Here is a 14,639-nt window from a genome sequence, read left to right as displayed (position 1 = left end):
ATGATTTATATGGTTTTCCCCTTTAGTATAAACACAAGCTTTCATTTTAAAGCCTACAAAAGCCAAGACCAAAGGTTATCCATGACCAGCCAGCCATTTAATCACTGCCTTTGCCCATGCTGAGGATATTGCTCCCAAGCACTGCTTTCTAATACCAAAGCTATCCCATTTCTATTCTCACCCTGCCAAGCTGAGAGCTGGCCACGTTCTCATCCCAGACCTAAAAGCACCTTCTGCTTTGAGCAGCCTGGCACACATCACAGAGGACATGTCATGATGGAGAAGAGAAACCGAGTCCTGCTGATCTTCAAGGGCCCTTGTTGCCCACTGCCTGGTATTCCCATCATTTGCTGCATGAGCCCTGAGCCCAGAAGGTTTATCCTGGGGATAAGGTGTTTCTTTGCCTTTTTACAAAAAGAGCAGACAGAGGCAGCCCAGAAAGGTATGCAGTCAGATACTTCTGCAGGGCTGGTCTGCCTCTCTCGTCCCAAAACAATGAACACCCTAAATACCTGCTGGGTGCATTTGCAGTCTCCTGGAGAAAGGGTCTCCAGGACCTGGGTCCTATTTTCCCACAACACCTACACACCAAGTGAAAGAAAGCACAGGATTAAGCTGTGGTTCTGGCTCTTCAAAGCTGCAGATAAATATAGCATTTCACTTCTTAAGCACAATCCCCAGTGACAGGAACTTGTCCATCTCAGCAGAGAGCTGGGGACAGTCACAGGTGAGTCAAAGGGAGCACCCAGCACACACAGGGGCAGTCACTGCACTGTACAGTGACTAATGACAGTGGCTAATGCCAGTGTAGTGTCATTAGACCCCCATATTCAAATGACAAATAGGCTCCCTGCCTCCCTGTAGAATAATGATGTTCCTTTCTGTTGGGTTGTCTGCAGTTTCTGGTGAGTGCCAGTGCAAACTGAGGTGCAGATCCCAGCACAGGTTTGCCGCCAGCAAAAACCAATGGCCACAGCTGTGCCTCCCTATTCCCACAAAACTGTGACTCTCCCTAGAAGATCCAGAATTCAATGAAAATGCAAGGGGCTATGTTGGTTTTCCATGGGATGAGACATTCCCCAGGCCAGCAAACACATTTCACAAGTTTTCTGACCTGGTTCATGGCTTGATGAATTTTCTATATGCACACAATAGCCAAATTGCTCATGGGTTTGGGATGAATTAGCACGTGTCAGTTCAGGTTCTACTTCCTACCACAGCCCTAACAAGGAGGCACCAGCTCTGAGTTTTGGAGGATTATCTTTCTCTAGAAAAAACCACACGAGACAGGCAAAGCCCAAGCTGATGTTCCTGCCTTCTACTTTTCCCTTGGGGATTGTGATTCATTACCAGCTGGCTTTGTTCTTAATATGAGATGGCACAGGGGTGAAACAAAGTGATTTGCAGACCTTCCTCCATCCTCATGACCGTGTGTGTTGAGCCATGGCTTGCTGGTCAGATGGCACAGCTCTTCATATATGAAATCCTGCAGCCTGGCCTTCTGACTGAGAGTTGGGTATTGCAGCATTTGTAACATAGGTCTTCTCTCTGAATCCATATTATCACTGCTGCTGTGGGTGGCAAACTACACGGACTCATTTGCTGGAGGAAACAGGCAACAATATTCCCCTCACCACCTCCAGGCAGGTGTTAAGCATGACATATATGTGTACTTTAACCCCAGTTTCAAAAAAAAAACCCCAGAGATATATCATGACATCCACCCAGAGCTTAAACATCCTCCAACTCATCTGCACGTCTGCACGCCAGCAGGTCCCACTCAGCCCTGCTTCTGACCCTGCAGGTGACAGCTGGGGTGATCACAGCAAGCCTTGCTCTTTCTGGGCTGGCTGACCCCCAGCTAAGACCACTTCAGTCACCCTCACCTTCCCAGCTGTCCTGCTGGACTCCAACAGAACTCACTCCTATCTTGGCATCAGGTACTGCTGAATGAACCTTGCTCAGGTGCCAGACAAAGAGGCAGCCAAGCTCAAAGCAGAAGGGATTGTGAGGATGACACAGAATTAACAGGCATCAGCATTCAGCAAGCAAGCGGAGAATGCGTCGATCTATTTTTAATGGTACAATGAGAATGCTTTACAAAAGAATGTGTCTGGGGAGATTCTGCCCAGTCAGAGATTTGCATTCGGGTTTTTTTGCAGCAGTCAACTTCCCTTGACGTGTGGGAAGCATTTTGTCTCTTCACCACCCCACAGAGCAATTCAGAGGGCCCTGGCTGAGTTTTGGCTGGAGGCTCATCCCTCTGGTCACCTTCCTGCCCTGCTGCATCCTTCTGACTTTCCACCAGAAGACCTGAACCTGATGTGAGCAGCAGGTAAGGTGTACAGGACAGGTGCAGGCTTGCTTGGCTTCTGGGTGTCAGCCCTGCTGAGCCAGCACAGCTGCTGGGGACATCTCTGCAAGGTCCCCGACAGCAGCAACGCGGTTAACGTGGCTTTTCATGGGCTAGCTGCAGCCAGCAGTGCTGGCACCCTCTCTGCACCAGCCCTCCACTCAACAGCCTCAAGTGCCAAGCGAGGCTCTGGCTGTGCCCGCTCCCCACGCAGGGCTGCCGGCCAAGGCGGATGAAGATGGCATGAATAACTCCACTCAAGCCACCGCTCGAGGAGGACCAGGCTGCCATCACAAGCTGGGAAGTGAGGGTTGTTAGAGGCAACGCAAAAACAATCAGATGTTGTAGACACTTCTTGGTTGCTTCTTTTCAGCAGCGTGCCCCAGAGACGGAGGGACCCTCTTTGTCTGGAGGGTCTGGATTTCGGTGGGAGACGCGCAATTCACGCAGGCACAGGTTTAACACGTGGAAAGGACTTGATTTGCTCGATGCAAAAAACCTGCAGTGCCCTAATAGACTGAAATTTCTCCCCGAGCTTCTGCTGCATCAGCTGAATTACCATGTGTTAGACAGCATGAGCTCCTCAGAGAACTAAATCCCCTATTAAAAAGCTGGAAAGCCGGGATGCAGGCACACTGCGCACCTCCGTGCCGGATGAGTAATGTGGGTTGCCAGAGACGGACCGGAAAGACGCACTGCATCATTAGCAGGGCTGGAGGACGTGGTGGGGGACAGGATGCCAGGGTCATGCTGTCACTGGAACCTCCATGCAGGATCAAAGCAGTGGTCCACCTCATTCATGTCCCCTCACCAGCACTGCCTAATAACAAGTATCCTACCAAAGCCTGGGAGAAGCAGGACGGTGGATATTTATGGACTAGTCATGCAATAATTTAGGTTTAAAGGGACCTCAGCAGTTCAGCTGGTCCAACCCCTCTCTCCCTTAAAGGAGAACGAGCATCCACACCAGAACAGATTGTCTTGCCTTTCTGGTTGCCAAATGACTTGTTCCCAGTCATCAGTGAACCCAGAAATAATGCTCCCCATAACTCAGCACGCAGAAACCCTACACAGACAGCCTCTGTCACAAATTGCTAGAGGACCTTGAAGGACTCTGAAGAAATTCCTGAAGAACACAAGGTCCCTGACCCAAGAAAAGGCTTTATTTAAAGAAAATACAGTAAAGGCAGACATATAGGCACACATAAGGGAACAATGAGTGCTTTCCACACACAAAAAACAACATGGAAAAAGGCATAAGAGGAGTTTGAAGAAAAAAGGAAATCAAAGAAGGATTTCCAGCACCAGATAGGTTCCTTGGAGTGTCTTAAGTAAGTTTCAACTTAATGAACACAGCCCCTGCATTTCTCTCCTGTTATTGCTCCCTGTTTACAACAGGAGACTCTATGTACTGGATCAGCTTCCAGTGAGCACCTGCAGGTTCTCCTCTGAACCCAGCCTGGGCTAGCACTTCACCTGTCTTCTGAAATGCTGATCCTTCCATGACACCATGCAAACAATACCTATCACTCTGGGAAACTGAAGATCCAAAGAAGCAAAACCAACCCCACAAAAAACCCTGGGCAAAGCAAGGAAAGAAGCCTCCTGCACACTAGCCTAGATTATTTTGTCCAGCTGGGTCTAGAAAACCTCAGAGGAAGAGCCAAATAGCCGAGAACTGGAGCCAACCATCCTACGGGAGGCATGGCAGTCTGCAGCATAGGCTGAGCAGGGCTCTGTGCTGTGCACAGTCCCCCAGTGTAGCCCTTTATTCTTAATCTCCTTGCTTGAAGTGAAGATGGTTGAGAACCAAAGGAGTCTCTTGACAGCATGGACCCAAAGGTTTGGGGCAGAAAGTCTAGAAACATCTCTTGGAAGAGAAAGAGATGTTTTCCTCTCCATGAACTCATACTAAAGAGGAGACAGGGTCACCAAGGCACCCACCATGACCAGAGCTTGGTATGTTCCACCATGGTCTCAGCTGCTGGCCCACTTCTGGCAAAACAATAGTCCCAGGGGGATGAGACACATGACATGGTCTCCCCCTCCATCAGATGAGCAGGCAAAGCCATCACTGGGGTGCACTACACCACTCACCGTCCCTGCAGGAACCTGCACTACCACTGATCACACCACAAGCTCTGCCTGGCTTTGACAGCAGCCCCTGACACCAGCAGTGCACAACATCTTGGCACGGTCAGTTTTTACCCTCCCTCCCACTCCCCTGGCTGTGTTATAATCCTGCACACAGAAGTACACCCAGGTCTCCTGAGCAAGCTTGAGAAAATCTTGAGCACAGAGCTTGTTTAGCTTCTTATCTGATTAATGCTCCCAGGCCACTCACCTCCCTTCCCCAAGCCTGCCATAATTACGTCAGGTGCTCCTTCCCACTGGCATCAGGCAGGACAGGTGTATCTTCAGAGAAGAAATGTAAAGCTTGAAAAACAGGTTTTAAAACCCAGAGGGTATGGGGATGCAGAGGAGTGTCAAAGCTTTCCCCACAGTATGACTGCATTGCCGCTCTGGCTGCAGGAGTTTCTCTGCATAGCAGCAAGGAGAAGAGTGCAGGGAGACTCAGAGACCGTGAGCACCTGGGGATTTCTGCAACCATCTCCCCCTTAACACTGCCATTAAACACTTGGCAGAGGGTAAAACAGTCTACAGACTCTCCCTGGCTGTCCTACCGGGAGAGAGGGGTGAGCATCCACAAGCTCCTTGTCTTCATCAGTCGTTCTCTACCAGATTCAGTTTGCTGGCACGGTTTCAGTATGATGGCAGTGTCCTGTGAGCCTACACCATAAATCAGGGCTGCCAAATGCCGGGGCACCTCCTTTTCCTCCTCCCATTCTTGACAGTGTGAACATGCTCTTCAGCTGACTGTGCCCAGGGCTTTGGGAGATGGGCTGTGCACCAGAAAAATTAACCTATGATCCCTAAGAAAAGCCTTGTTTAGAGGTAAGGAAGCAAATCCAAAGAGGAAGAGCCCTCATCCCCCATGCAGATGACAGCAGCTGGTGCAGAGGTAAGGGGTAGGGATGGAATGGGGACTCACTCATACTCATGTCAAGAGAAGTCACTTCAGAAATCCAGAGGCACAATGGGTTTCCAGCCTTTGGGGAGGTTTCCAGCCTATGGAGATTTCCTAGGGAAGGACAGGGTTGCAGAGGAGAGAAGAGAGTTTTCTCCCACCTCTTAAGACCCAATTTGGCAGCATGGGACAGACACTACTGCTTAGTCCTACCCAGCCCTCAGGGGTGTTTTTGTAGTAAAAGTGACGTTGCATTTAATATTAGGTGAATATAAGCTCTCCAAAGGCTCAGTGGCTTTCCCAGTGAGGTACCTGGCACCCAGCAAGAACACACTGCAGACAAACAGCGCAGTATTTGCAAGAATAATCTCCATGCAGAGTCCCCAGTGAATGCTCCTAAGGACTCTGGCCACTTTGCTCAGCTCTCCCAAGCTTAGCTGAGGCTAGATTTTAAAGAACAATGCTAGATCCAGGTTTTCCTTACTTTATGTCTAAGCAAGGACAACTGAAAGCCACGGGAGGACCATCTATTGGGTTAGAAGACTTTTGGTGTGAGCTGCTGACATTGCTGCTTGGAAACCTTCCAGCCTCAGGTTTGAGCCTCTCAAAATTGTGTTGCCAATAGACCAAGGGCAGGAATTTCTGCCTAGTGCCATTGCAAAGAGGCATCTGGACATCCCTGTGCTGCTCACACTCTCGCCTGTCTACTCTTGTCCCAGCCATTTAGACAATCTGCACATCCAGGCTCTGCCACGCAAAATCTGGGACAAGACACCTGCAAAGTCCTTGAGGGTCTTTTAAAATCCCAAATACGTTATGGCCAGGAGGATTTTCTTGGTGCCACAGTTTATTTCGTTTTGGGAGCTGCTGCAAGCAAAATCAAAACGAGCGCAGGAACTGCCATGCAGACCCAAACCCCAACAAACCTCTTCTGCAGAGAGAGTCCTCCCGGCACAGGCGCACTCCGACAGCGCGAGCAGAGGCACAGAGAGGCAAGGCCAAACCCAAAAGCACCAACTCCCGTGCATCGAGTCCTTCCGAAAACAAAGCTCTCCTCAGCCGCCTTTGGGCACGCAGGCAGCCGTGCCCCGAGCCTTTGCCTCGGCGCAGGAGGATGAGACAATGCAAGCCAATGTCAAACACCGCTCCACGGGCAAGCTGCTCTCAAGGTTATCATGGCCCCTGCACTGCCAGGTGCAATCCTCAGCGCTACCTGCTTGGATATCCTCACCCTTTCCTGCGGGAGAGGGGTCTGCCTTATTACCCCAAATCACAGGGAGATGGAACCTCTGGCAACCATTCCCGATGCATTCGTCATCGCCAGCTGCTTGGGACAGGGATGGTCTCTCCTACATATGCTCATGCAGCACCCAGCTCCCACCAGGGAGCTGTCAATAACTACCGCAATATGAGGGATAAACGCGTCCATGCCTAGAAAAATCCAAATATCCCTATCAGAACAGCACTGCACCGCATTCTTCCTTCTAACGAAACCGCAAATTACTGACCTGTGCACAGAGCTCCCCCAATGCAAGCTGAAGCACTGACATCAGCTTTTGCTGTTGCTCAGGAATTTAATTCTGGGGGAGGAGAAAAGGGAGGGGGGAGCAGGAAGGAGAAGGAACTTATTTATCAATAAGGGAAATAAACAGGAATCTTTAAAAACAAACAACGCTCAGCACAGAAAGCAACATTTACCACTATATAATGATTGAGGGTGTGTGGGGGGTGATCAATCGGTCCAGGCACATTAGGGGAGGTGGAGAGGATTTTTTTAAACGAGCAGCTTAACTCATTAATCGCGAGCAGCGCCTTTGGAGCCGCAGCAATGAAGTCTTGCATGAAAACCCCCGCTGCTGAACACATGCCGGCTTCGTTTAAACGCCAAGGACACAGGGCGACACTCCAAGCTCTTTCATCATCAGAAAAACCACAGCGCTGTTAACACCGCTTCCTCAAACACCAGCCCTCAGCCCCGCCAAAAAACCCCTCACCCGCGACCCCCGGCCCGGCAGGACAGCGGGTATTCCCCGGAGCTTCCCAAGCCCCCTCCTCACCTGCACCACGGCCGCCGGCAAGAGCACACCGCGAAGGCAGGGTGGGATTTCCACCACCCCCCGCCCCGAAAACAAGCGCAGCATCCCCGACATGCGCGGCCGCGGAGCGCCAGCCCACACCCCCCCCGCTCCTTTCCCCAATCCCCGCCGTGGGGCTGCTCCCTTCCCAGCCCCGGCGCTCGGCGCACATCGCTCTCCCTCGCACCGCAGCCGCGAAGCGCAGTACCCGGGCGCACACGCAGACGCGCACACACACCGGCACATGCTGTCGCGCTGCCCGCCGCCCCAGGGCGCGATGCCGGCTCCGCTCCGCACCCGCGGGCGCCCCGCACCGCCCCCCGCGCCCCCTCCCCGCCTCCCCCGGGGCGCACGGCCCGGTCCCGCGGGCACTGACCCGGCGCGGCGGGCGCGGGCGGCCGCCCCGCTCCGCGGGTTCTCCGCTGGCGCGGCCGCTGCCGGCGCCGCAGGGCCCGCATGCCGCGGCGGGCGGGGGGGGGGGGGGGCCGCTCCGCGCTGCTCCGCGCTGCTCCGCGCTGCTCCGCGCCGCTCCGCGCGCCGCCGGGAATGCGCCGGCGATGAGGTCATGCCTCGGGAGCGGGCGGGGGGGCGGCGGGGGAAAGGGGAAAAAAAAAAAAAAGGGGGAAAAAAAAAAAATAAAAAGAGACAGCGTTGACGTCACCCGCAGCCAATCAGCGCGGGCGGCGCAGGGCAGGGTGACGTCAGCCCCGCGGGCGCGGAGCGGCGCGGAGGGAGCGGGCGCGGAGCGGGGCCGCGCTGCCCGCGGGGACAGCGGGGACAGCGGCCCGGGCGCTTCCCGGCGGCCCTCCAGCCTGGGACAGCCCCGCAGCCGCGCTGCTCCCGGCAGAAAACGCGCTGCCGCGTATTTTCGGGTCATGGATGGTCCCCGCGCTCCCTGGCGGTGCGAGGCTGAGCCGAGCGCTCTCCCGCAGCTGCCGCCTGTCAGCCCCCCGCCTGCGGAGCCGGGAGCAGCGCGGCCCTGCGCGGCGCCCCACGGCACTCGTCCTCTCTGGGGCGCCCCAGCTACAGGACTGTCCTCCTGCACAGAGGCAGCCCGGTCTTGGAGGGTGGCATGGTGAAGTGTGACCAAAATGCAGGAGGAGCCTCACCCACGGGTCGGCTTCTGGATGGATGGAGTGGGCTCCATCCTCATCCTGGAGCTTAGGGCTCCCCATCCTGCTGCGAGTTTGCCAAAGAACTGGGCAACTGGCCTGGTTACACGGTAGGGTTTTTTTTTCTGCCCTTGGCCCTGGCCTGGCAGCTCCAGTTTAGAGAGGGATTAGGGTTTAGAAGCTTAGGTTTTGCTGGTACTTAGGAAATGAAGAGAACCTTCCTCCCTGCCGATACGGATGCCGGATGTTTTAAAATTAACTCTCATGTCTCCAGACACACGGCCGGCAACTTGCTCAAGAACGTCGAGCTCCCACAGTAACTGGCGGCAAAATCTTTCCCAGAAATGTCATTTCTCATAAAGCACCAGAGGTATAAAACTCGGGGATGTTAAAAAGTCTCGCTCTCCCCATTGCATAAGCAATGCTGAGTTCATGCCCTTCTCCTAAGCACAGAAAATCAGCTCACCCAAAGCTGCCAGCAGGGAAACTTCTACAAAATCAGGGATATTCTACCTAAACTCATGGGTTTTGGCCCAGTTATCATAATCAGTGGCAAGATGCTGGGGCAGCATAGGCACTCGTGTATTTAGTGGCATGGGAACACTTGGTCCCGGTGGGAGCTGGAGCAACAGCATGACCAGCATGGCTGGAACGAAGCTTTTCCTGCTGGTTCCCTTGCCCAGCTCCCTCCTTGTGGCCGTGCAAAGCACCCAGCTGGGAAAACCTGAGAAAACCTGGGGAAAACCATTCTTGCCTCAGCTTTGCACTGTTTCCTCCCCTACCCAGCACCCCTTTTATGGAGCAAAATAGGAAAAAGGAGAGGGAAAGGAATGAGTCTGAAAATCCCAAAGCTTCCTCATAAAAGCTGTTATCTAGGCAGAGAGCCATGAGCTCACAAAACCTGCCGAAGGAAGAGGATTTAAACGGTTTATTTCCAAACTCAGTTAAAATCAATGTTTCCAATACTGGGCCTGGCACATCACAGATGAGCATCCCAGATGAGCTGTCAGGAAGATTGTTCTCTGTCCAGTGGCATGGCACAGGGCAGGAGAGTGGGAAGCAGGTGTGAGAAATATATCGAGTTTGCAGCAGGCAAGGGATGGGGAGGTGATGAGGGTGAGGCAGAGGATGGAGTGTCCTGAGGGACATCCTTGAACTGTACATTCCAGCAAGGGACGAAGCTGAGCTCCCTCTTGAGCCATCATCCCTGGCAACCTCTCCTCAGCTAATCCATGGATGCCCCTGCTGCATCCCTGGATGATGAGGACGCAGGAGATTTGACCCACGCAAAATCCCTATTGGCAGCAAACAGGAGGAGCAGTTCCAGCGGGGCTGGGGACCAGTGGGACAGGGGTTCTCACAGCCATGGGAATGGCTCCAGCCCACGAGCCCTGCATCTCTCCCACGCCCACTGCTTCTGCGGGAGGCGCTGCAGCCAAGCGCCTGGTGGGGAGAAACCAAAACAAATGATTCACTGCTGCTAAACTGCTCCCGGGATCACAGGGGCCAGGAGCAGGCATTAACTGAAGCTTGCAAAACCTCACCTGCCTCCCAAAGCTGGGAGCTAACCCTATTTAGATCCCAGTCCTGCTCAACCTGATATTCTGGCGTTTGGGTGCGGACCCACGGCTACATGGAAATGGGCAGCCAGCCTGAGCGAGGGCAGCGCTGTGAGCACACCTGGGCAGCTCTGGATGGCTCGGGTCACCCCAATTACCCCTGTTTTCCCCAGGGGAAATTAAGCTGCGAGAGCCAGGGCAATGCTGTAATGGTCAGGCCGGCAGAACAAAGCAGCCTCGTCTCTAAGCTCCATCTACCAGATGTGAATCTATTGTCTCAGCCCCAGGGCCATCACACCCCCCTCTCCGTCACAGCCAGCAGGAGCTGAGCAAAAATTACACAGCAAGTTGCTTATGGCTAAAGGAAAGCGCTCTGTTTCAGGTAAAGCACTTAAAAAGTAATTCACCCCACTCGCGTTTTTCCTCTCTTCCAGATTTCAGGCACATCCAAAGATGGATTGCATCCCAGCTACGTGTTTCAAATGCAAGTGCTTGTATATGTAATAGGTCTTGCTAAAACGTTTTCCAGGCCCCCTAATTGCCATGGCAGGCCAAGTGCAGAAGAGTGCAGTAGAGCCTTCTGCATGCATCCTGCAGGGATTAAAATTGGAACCTGATCATGAAGGAAACTAAAACTAGGAAAACGGAATTGCTGCCAAACCAACTTTCTTATCCATCAAAAAGGAGAGACTTTTCTCAACTTGCAGTTTCCTTAAATGGCCAAATAATATTTTTTTAACCTATCCTAGTTATTTAGATGCAGTTGCTTGCACCACTGGCTGAGCCAGCATCCCATCATTGTTGCTCAGCGGGGCTGGCTGTGGCACAAGACACGGCGTTCCCATTGCAAGGGGTATTGGCACCTCCAGACTGTGCTGAGAGCTGAGGCCAGAGTCAACCCTGGGACTGGCATGGCTCTGCTTCTTCCAGGCCTGGTTGGTTCCTCACGTGCTTGTCTGGCACCCTTGCTGGGATGTCCTGGAATGGGGCACAGCGTGGTGCTGGAGGAAGAGGCTTGTCAGGCTTTGTATTGCCTTGTTCTGTTCCGTAAAGAAATGTATTGACTGTGGTGAGCTCCAAACTGACTTTAAGAAGGGCGTCACTCCCTTCTTTGGTGCCTGCCCATGTCCTCCTCAGCTCTCCCACCCCACGGCTGGGATGGATGCACATATCCCTGTGCACACCACCTTCATCCTGCAAAGCCCAAAATGGTGTCACTCGGTGAAGACAGCTGACGTGCTAGAGCAGGCAAAAGACACTTACAGCATCACCAGGCAGGTGTGTTTCTCACACAGGGGCTGCCCTGGATCTGTCTCCATTTTCCCAATAGGAGTATCTGCCTGTGTGCAGCGTGGCTCAGCCCTCGCACTGTGCAGGGCTGCGTGTGCACGTTGCAGGAGCAGCTCCCGTGCAATTAATTGCAGAAGGAGCGGGCTGGAGGGCTGCGTGCTGTGCCATTCAGCTCAGCACATGCTGCAGAAGCATTCATTCTGCAGCTCTGACTGTGCTGTGAGGCGCTCCTGCCAAAGGGGAAAGGGAAAAGTAAATCATCATACATTGAATAAAGTCCCTCTGATTCCCTCCAGCCCGGACATACTGGAGGAAAGCTGGGCAGGAGCATGGAGATGTGCCAAACGCGGGGCATGGCTGCTGCGTGCTGACACAATGGGTCAAAGTCAGGGGATGGGAGGGGTGGAGGAGCAGGACCTTTGCACTGGCATGAGGCTATCACAACCGAGGCTGGCAGCAGCGGCCAAGCTGCACAGAGGCTTTACAGTAACACTCTCAGGTGCAGGAAGTGTTCCAGCTCCTTTGCCCCCAGTGCTGAAATGGAGTGCCATGTTGACCCACATTAAGACTTGCCATGAATAGTGAGGGTAGGCAAGGGGCTTCGATGTGCTTAGAAGCTGTCTGGGGTCATATTCACTTCTTTGAAGGCAGAGGGGAAAGGACAAAAGAGAGGATAGGGACAGGAGAATGGGAGAGAAACCAAATGGTTTCATTTTAATATATCCAAGTTTTAAAAAATAATCCCTGCCCAGTGCTCTGGGACAAGGCATAGTCTTTCTTCTTTGTGAGTTAGAGACGGGTAAAACATTACCCTGGGCCAGAAGGCAGCATGGAGCTAGGCTCCATGCAAGGGTCTGTCAGGTCCAGACCCTTTCTCTGTATTCTTGTGCTGGTTTTTGTTAGGCTGCTCACCAGTTGCTAGGGTTTTTTTTTTGTTTTGCTTCAATCATTTTCACTGATGAGAGCATCTGCTGCCATCTGTGCCTCCCCCTCCTCCCCCCCGGCAGGGCTGCACACCGCCGTGGTCTGCCTGCAGAGCCAGGAGCCCTTCAATGTCCAACCTGCACATGGATGAGGGGTTGGAGAGGAGGGAAGAGGCAGCTCCATCAGTGTCCAGCTCTCCTCCCAATGTTTGCCAACCGGAGCTGGGCACTGCTGCAATTGTACCCATCACAGGACACCCACAGTGCCCCAAGGTCCCAGAACTTGGTGGTTCTAAGCAAGGCTGCAGTTTGGCCTTTGAGAAGCCATCAACCTGTGAGACAGTGTTGGAGGGGAAAACAGGGAAGAAAGGGCTTTGGTAAGGTCATCCAGGACATCAGCACATGGCTGGGAAGAGAGGTGAGAGTTGCTACTTGCTAGCAGTGTGACTCTGCCTCCTGGCCTGTGGAGAGCCTGGGAAGCAGGGCCGTGATGCTACAGCATAGTTGGCTTCTGCTGGAGGATTACACACCCCACAGCAGAACAGAGGTTGCCATTTGCATCTCTGTCTGACAGTTGATTTGGGTATCCAGGCTGCTCCAGGTCTGACTCACCATGCTCTGCCTGCACGCCTGGCAGCTCATCCCAGCCAGGGAACCGGCGGATGTCGACATTGGGCTGGGAGTCCTTACCTGAATGAGCTCTGTCTCATGTTTATTACTGTCAGCCCATAGAAAAAGGAGCATTGTGGAGCTGTGTTTACCAGCCAAACCCAAACCAGTTCGCCCCAGCAAGGACTCGATGTGCTGCTGTCTGCAAACTGGCTTGGTGGCACTGGTGCAAGGGAGGGATCCCCGAGCCCGGCGTGGCAGTGGGAGCAGAGGCTCAGCTGAGCACTGAGACTTGCATAAGCACGGCAGGGTTTGCTCATGCACTGCCTGGCTCCCCGCCACCTTTCCCTGCCCAGCGTGGAGGGTAAATGTGCACCGCTGCCCGGGCCCTCGCCTGTCACACGCGTCCGGCTGGCACGGAGGGGCACATCCCTGCGGAGGGATGGGGACCCGCTCCTGGCTGGTTTTAGGAGCCGCCCTCACTTCACAGCTGCTTCCTGCACAAGCCAGCAGGATGGATGGAGGATGGATGGATGGATGGATGGATGGATGGATGGATGGATGGATGGATGGATGGATGGATGGATGGATGGATGGATGGATGGATGGACCTGCGCTCCTCGCTAGGGGCAGGGCTCCCGCAGCGCCCGGCTCGCCCCGGGCGGTGCGCTGCCGGCTGCGTGCAGCGGGGAGAGGGAGCCCTCTGCCTGCCTCCCGCAGCCTGGCAGCTCCAGCTCCGCTCGGACACCCCGCTCCCCGCCTCCAGACCTCCTCCCGCCTGCTGGCGCTGCCCTCAGGGTCCCCCCCGCAGCCACTTCATCGCCCGGCCCCGAAGCATCTCCTCTCCGGACGAGGGTGACCCTCCCCAGCTCGGTGGCCTTTCCCCAGGCTCACCCCGAACGCCTTTCAGCTGCCAGGGACACAAAATCAGCACAGGTGTTTTAGGCACAATGTCGCCTAACAGGGGACAATCGCTCCCCCCGAGCTAAACAAAAAAAAAAAAAAAAAAAAACCAAAAAAAAAAAAAAACAACCAAAAAAAACCAAAAAAAAAAACCCCAAAAAGCAATCCTCATCAAGCTGTCAGGCTCAGTTTCCCGAAGGAATACAATTAAATCTTTAAATGGCAACGTGACCGTCAGCTCTTCCCCATCTCAAAAGATGCTTCTCGAGCTGCGTTCGGCTGTTCCTCTCTTCCACCCCCTCCTCACAGTTTTCCTTCCCGCCGCGGAGTGCAACAGAGGCTGCGGCTTCGCAGCCAAAAAAAAGTGCGATTTGGAGAGAGCGGAGCGACGTTGTGAGTGGCAGAAGTGAAAAGGCAGAGAAGCAACTCCTGAAAGCCTGCCTTCTGCCGCGGCGGGTGTCAGCCTTGGCAAAATCTGAACTTCCAGAATTTTCTTGCAAAATTAAAAAAAAAAAAAAAAAAAAAAAAAAAGGCAATTAGAGGACCTGTCGGATTTGGCTGCTGCTTTTCTTTCCCTTGTTCCCTCAAAATCAAAAAAGTTCTTTCTTTCGCTTAACAGCACAGTTGGTGCAATCTGGGATGTACTTCGTGACAGTATATAGGGATCTAGTTTTTCTGCCTCAATTTAGGGCTCCCTGACACTGACAAGATGAGAAATGAATGCTGAATACCTTGATGTTGCTTCACTTGGAAGATCCATGCATGAATATTTTTTTTTCTCCCCAAA

General features: G+C 53.4%; 1 protein-coding gene across 4 annotated transcripts in view; it reads right to left on the bottom strand.

The window, feature by feature from the left end:
• Window positions 1–7,950, bottom strand: part of DUSP8 (dual specificity phosphatase 8) — a 46,139-nt gene extending 38,189 nt beyond the window's left edge. Inside the window, exon 1 of one of the 4 annotated variants that reach the window (XM_030273992.4) lies at window positions 7,833–7,950. The gene's annotated coding sequence lies outside the window, so the exon portion shown is untranslated. Of the gene's footprint in view, window positions 1–6,889; window positions 7,389–7,438; window positions 7,567–7,694; window positions 7,746–7,832 lie in introns of those variants that run through there. The other 3 variants (XM_072929766.1, XM_030273991.4, XM_030273994.4) reach the window with 3 other exon arrangements.
• Between the last annotated feature and the right edge of the window lie 6,689 nt (window positions 7,951–14,639).

The sequence above is a fragment of the Taeniopygia guttata genome, chromosome 5 (assembly GCF_048771995.1).
Source record: "Taeniopygia guttata chromosome 5, bTaeGut7.mat, whole genome shotgun sequence".
NCBI classification, from domain to species: Eukaryota; Metazoa; Chordata; class Aves; order Passeriformes; family Estrildidae; genus Taeniopygia; species Taeniopygia guttata.
The sequence above is the reverse complement of the archived record's forward strand: the minus strand, read 5'-3'. Positions and strand labels throughout refer to the sequence as shown.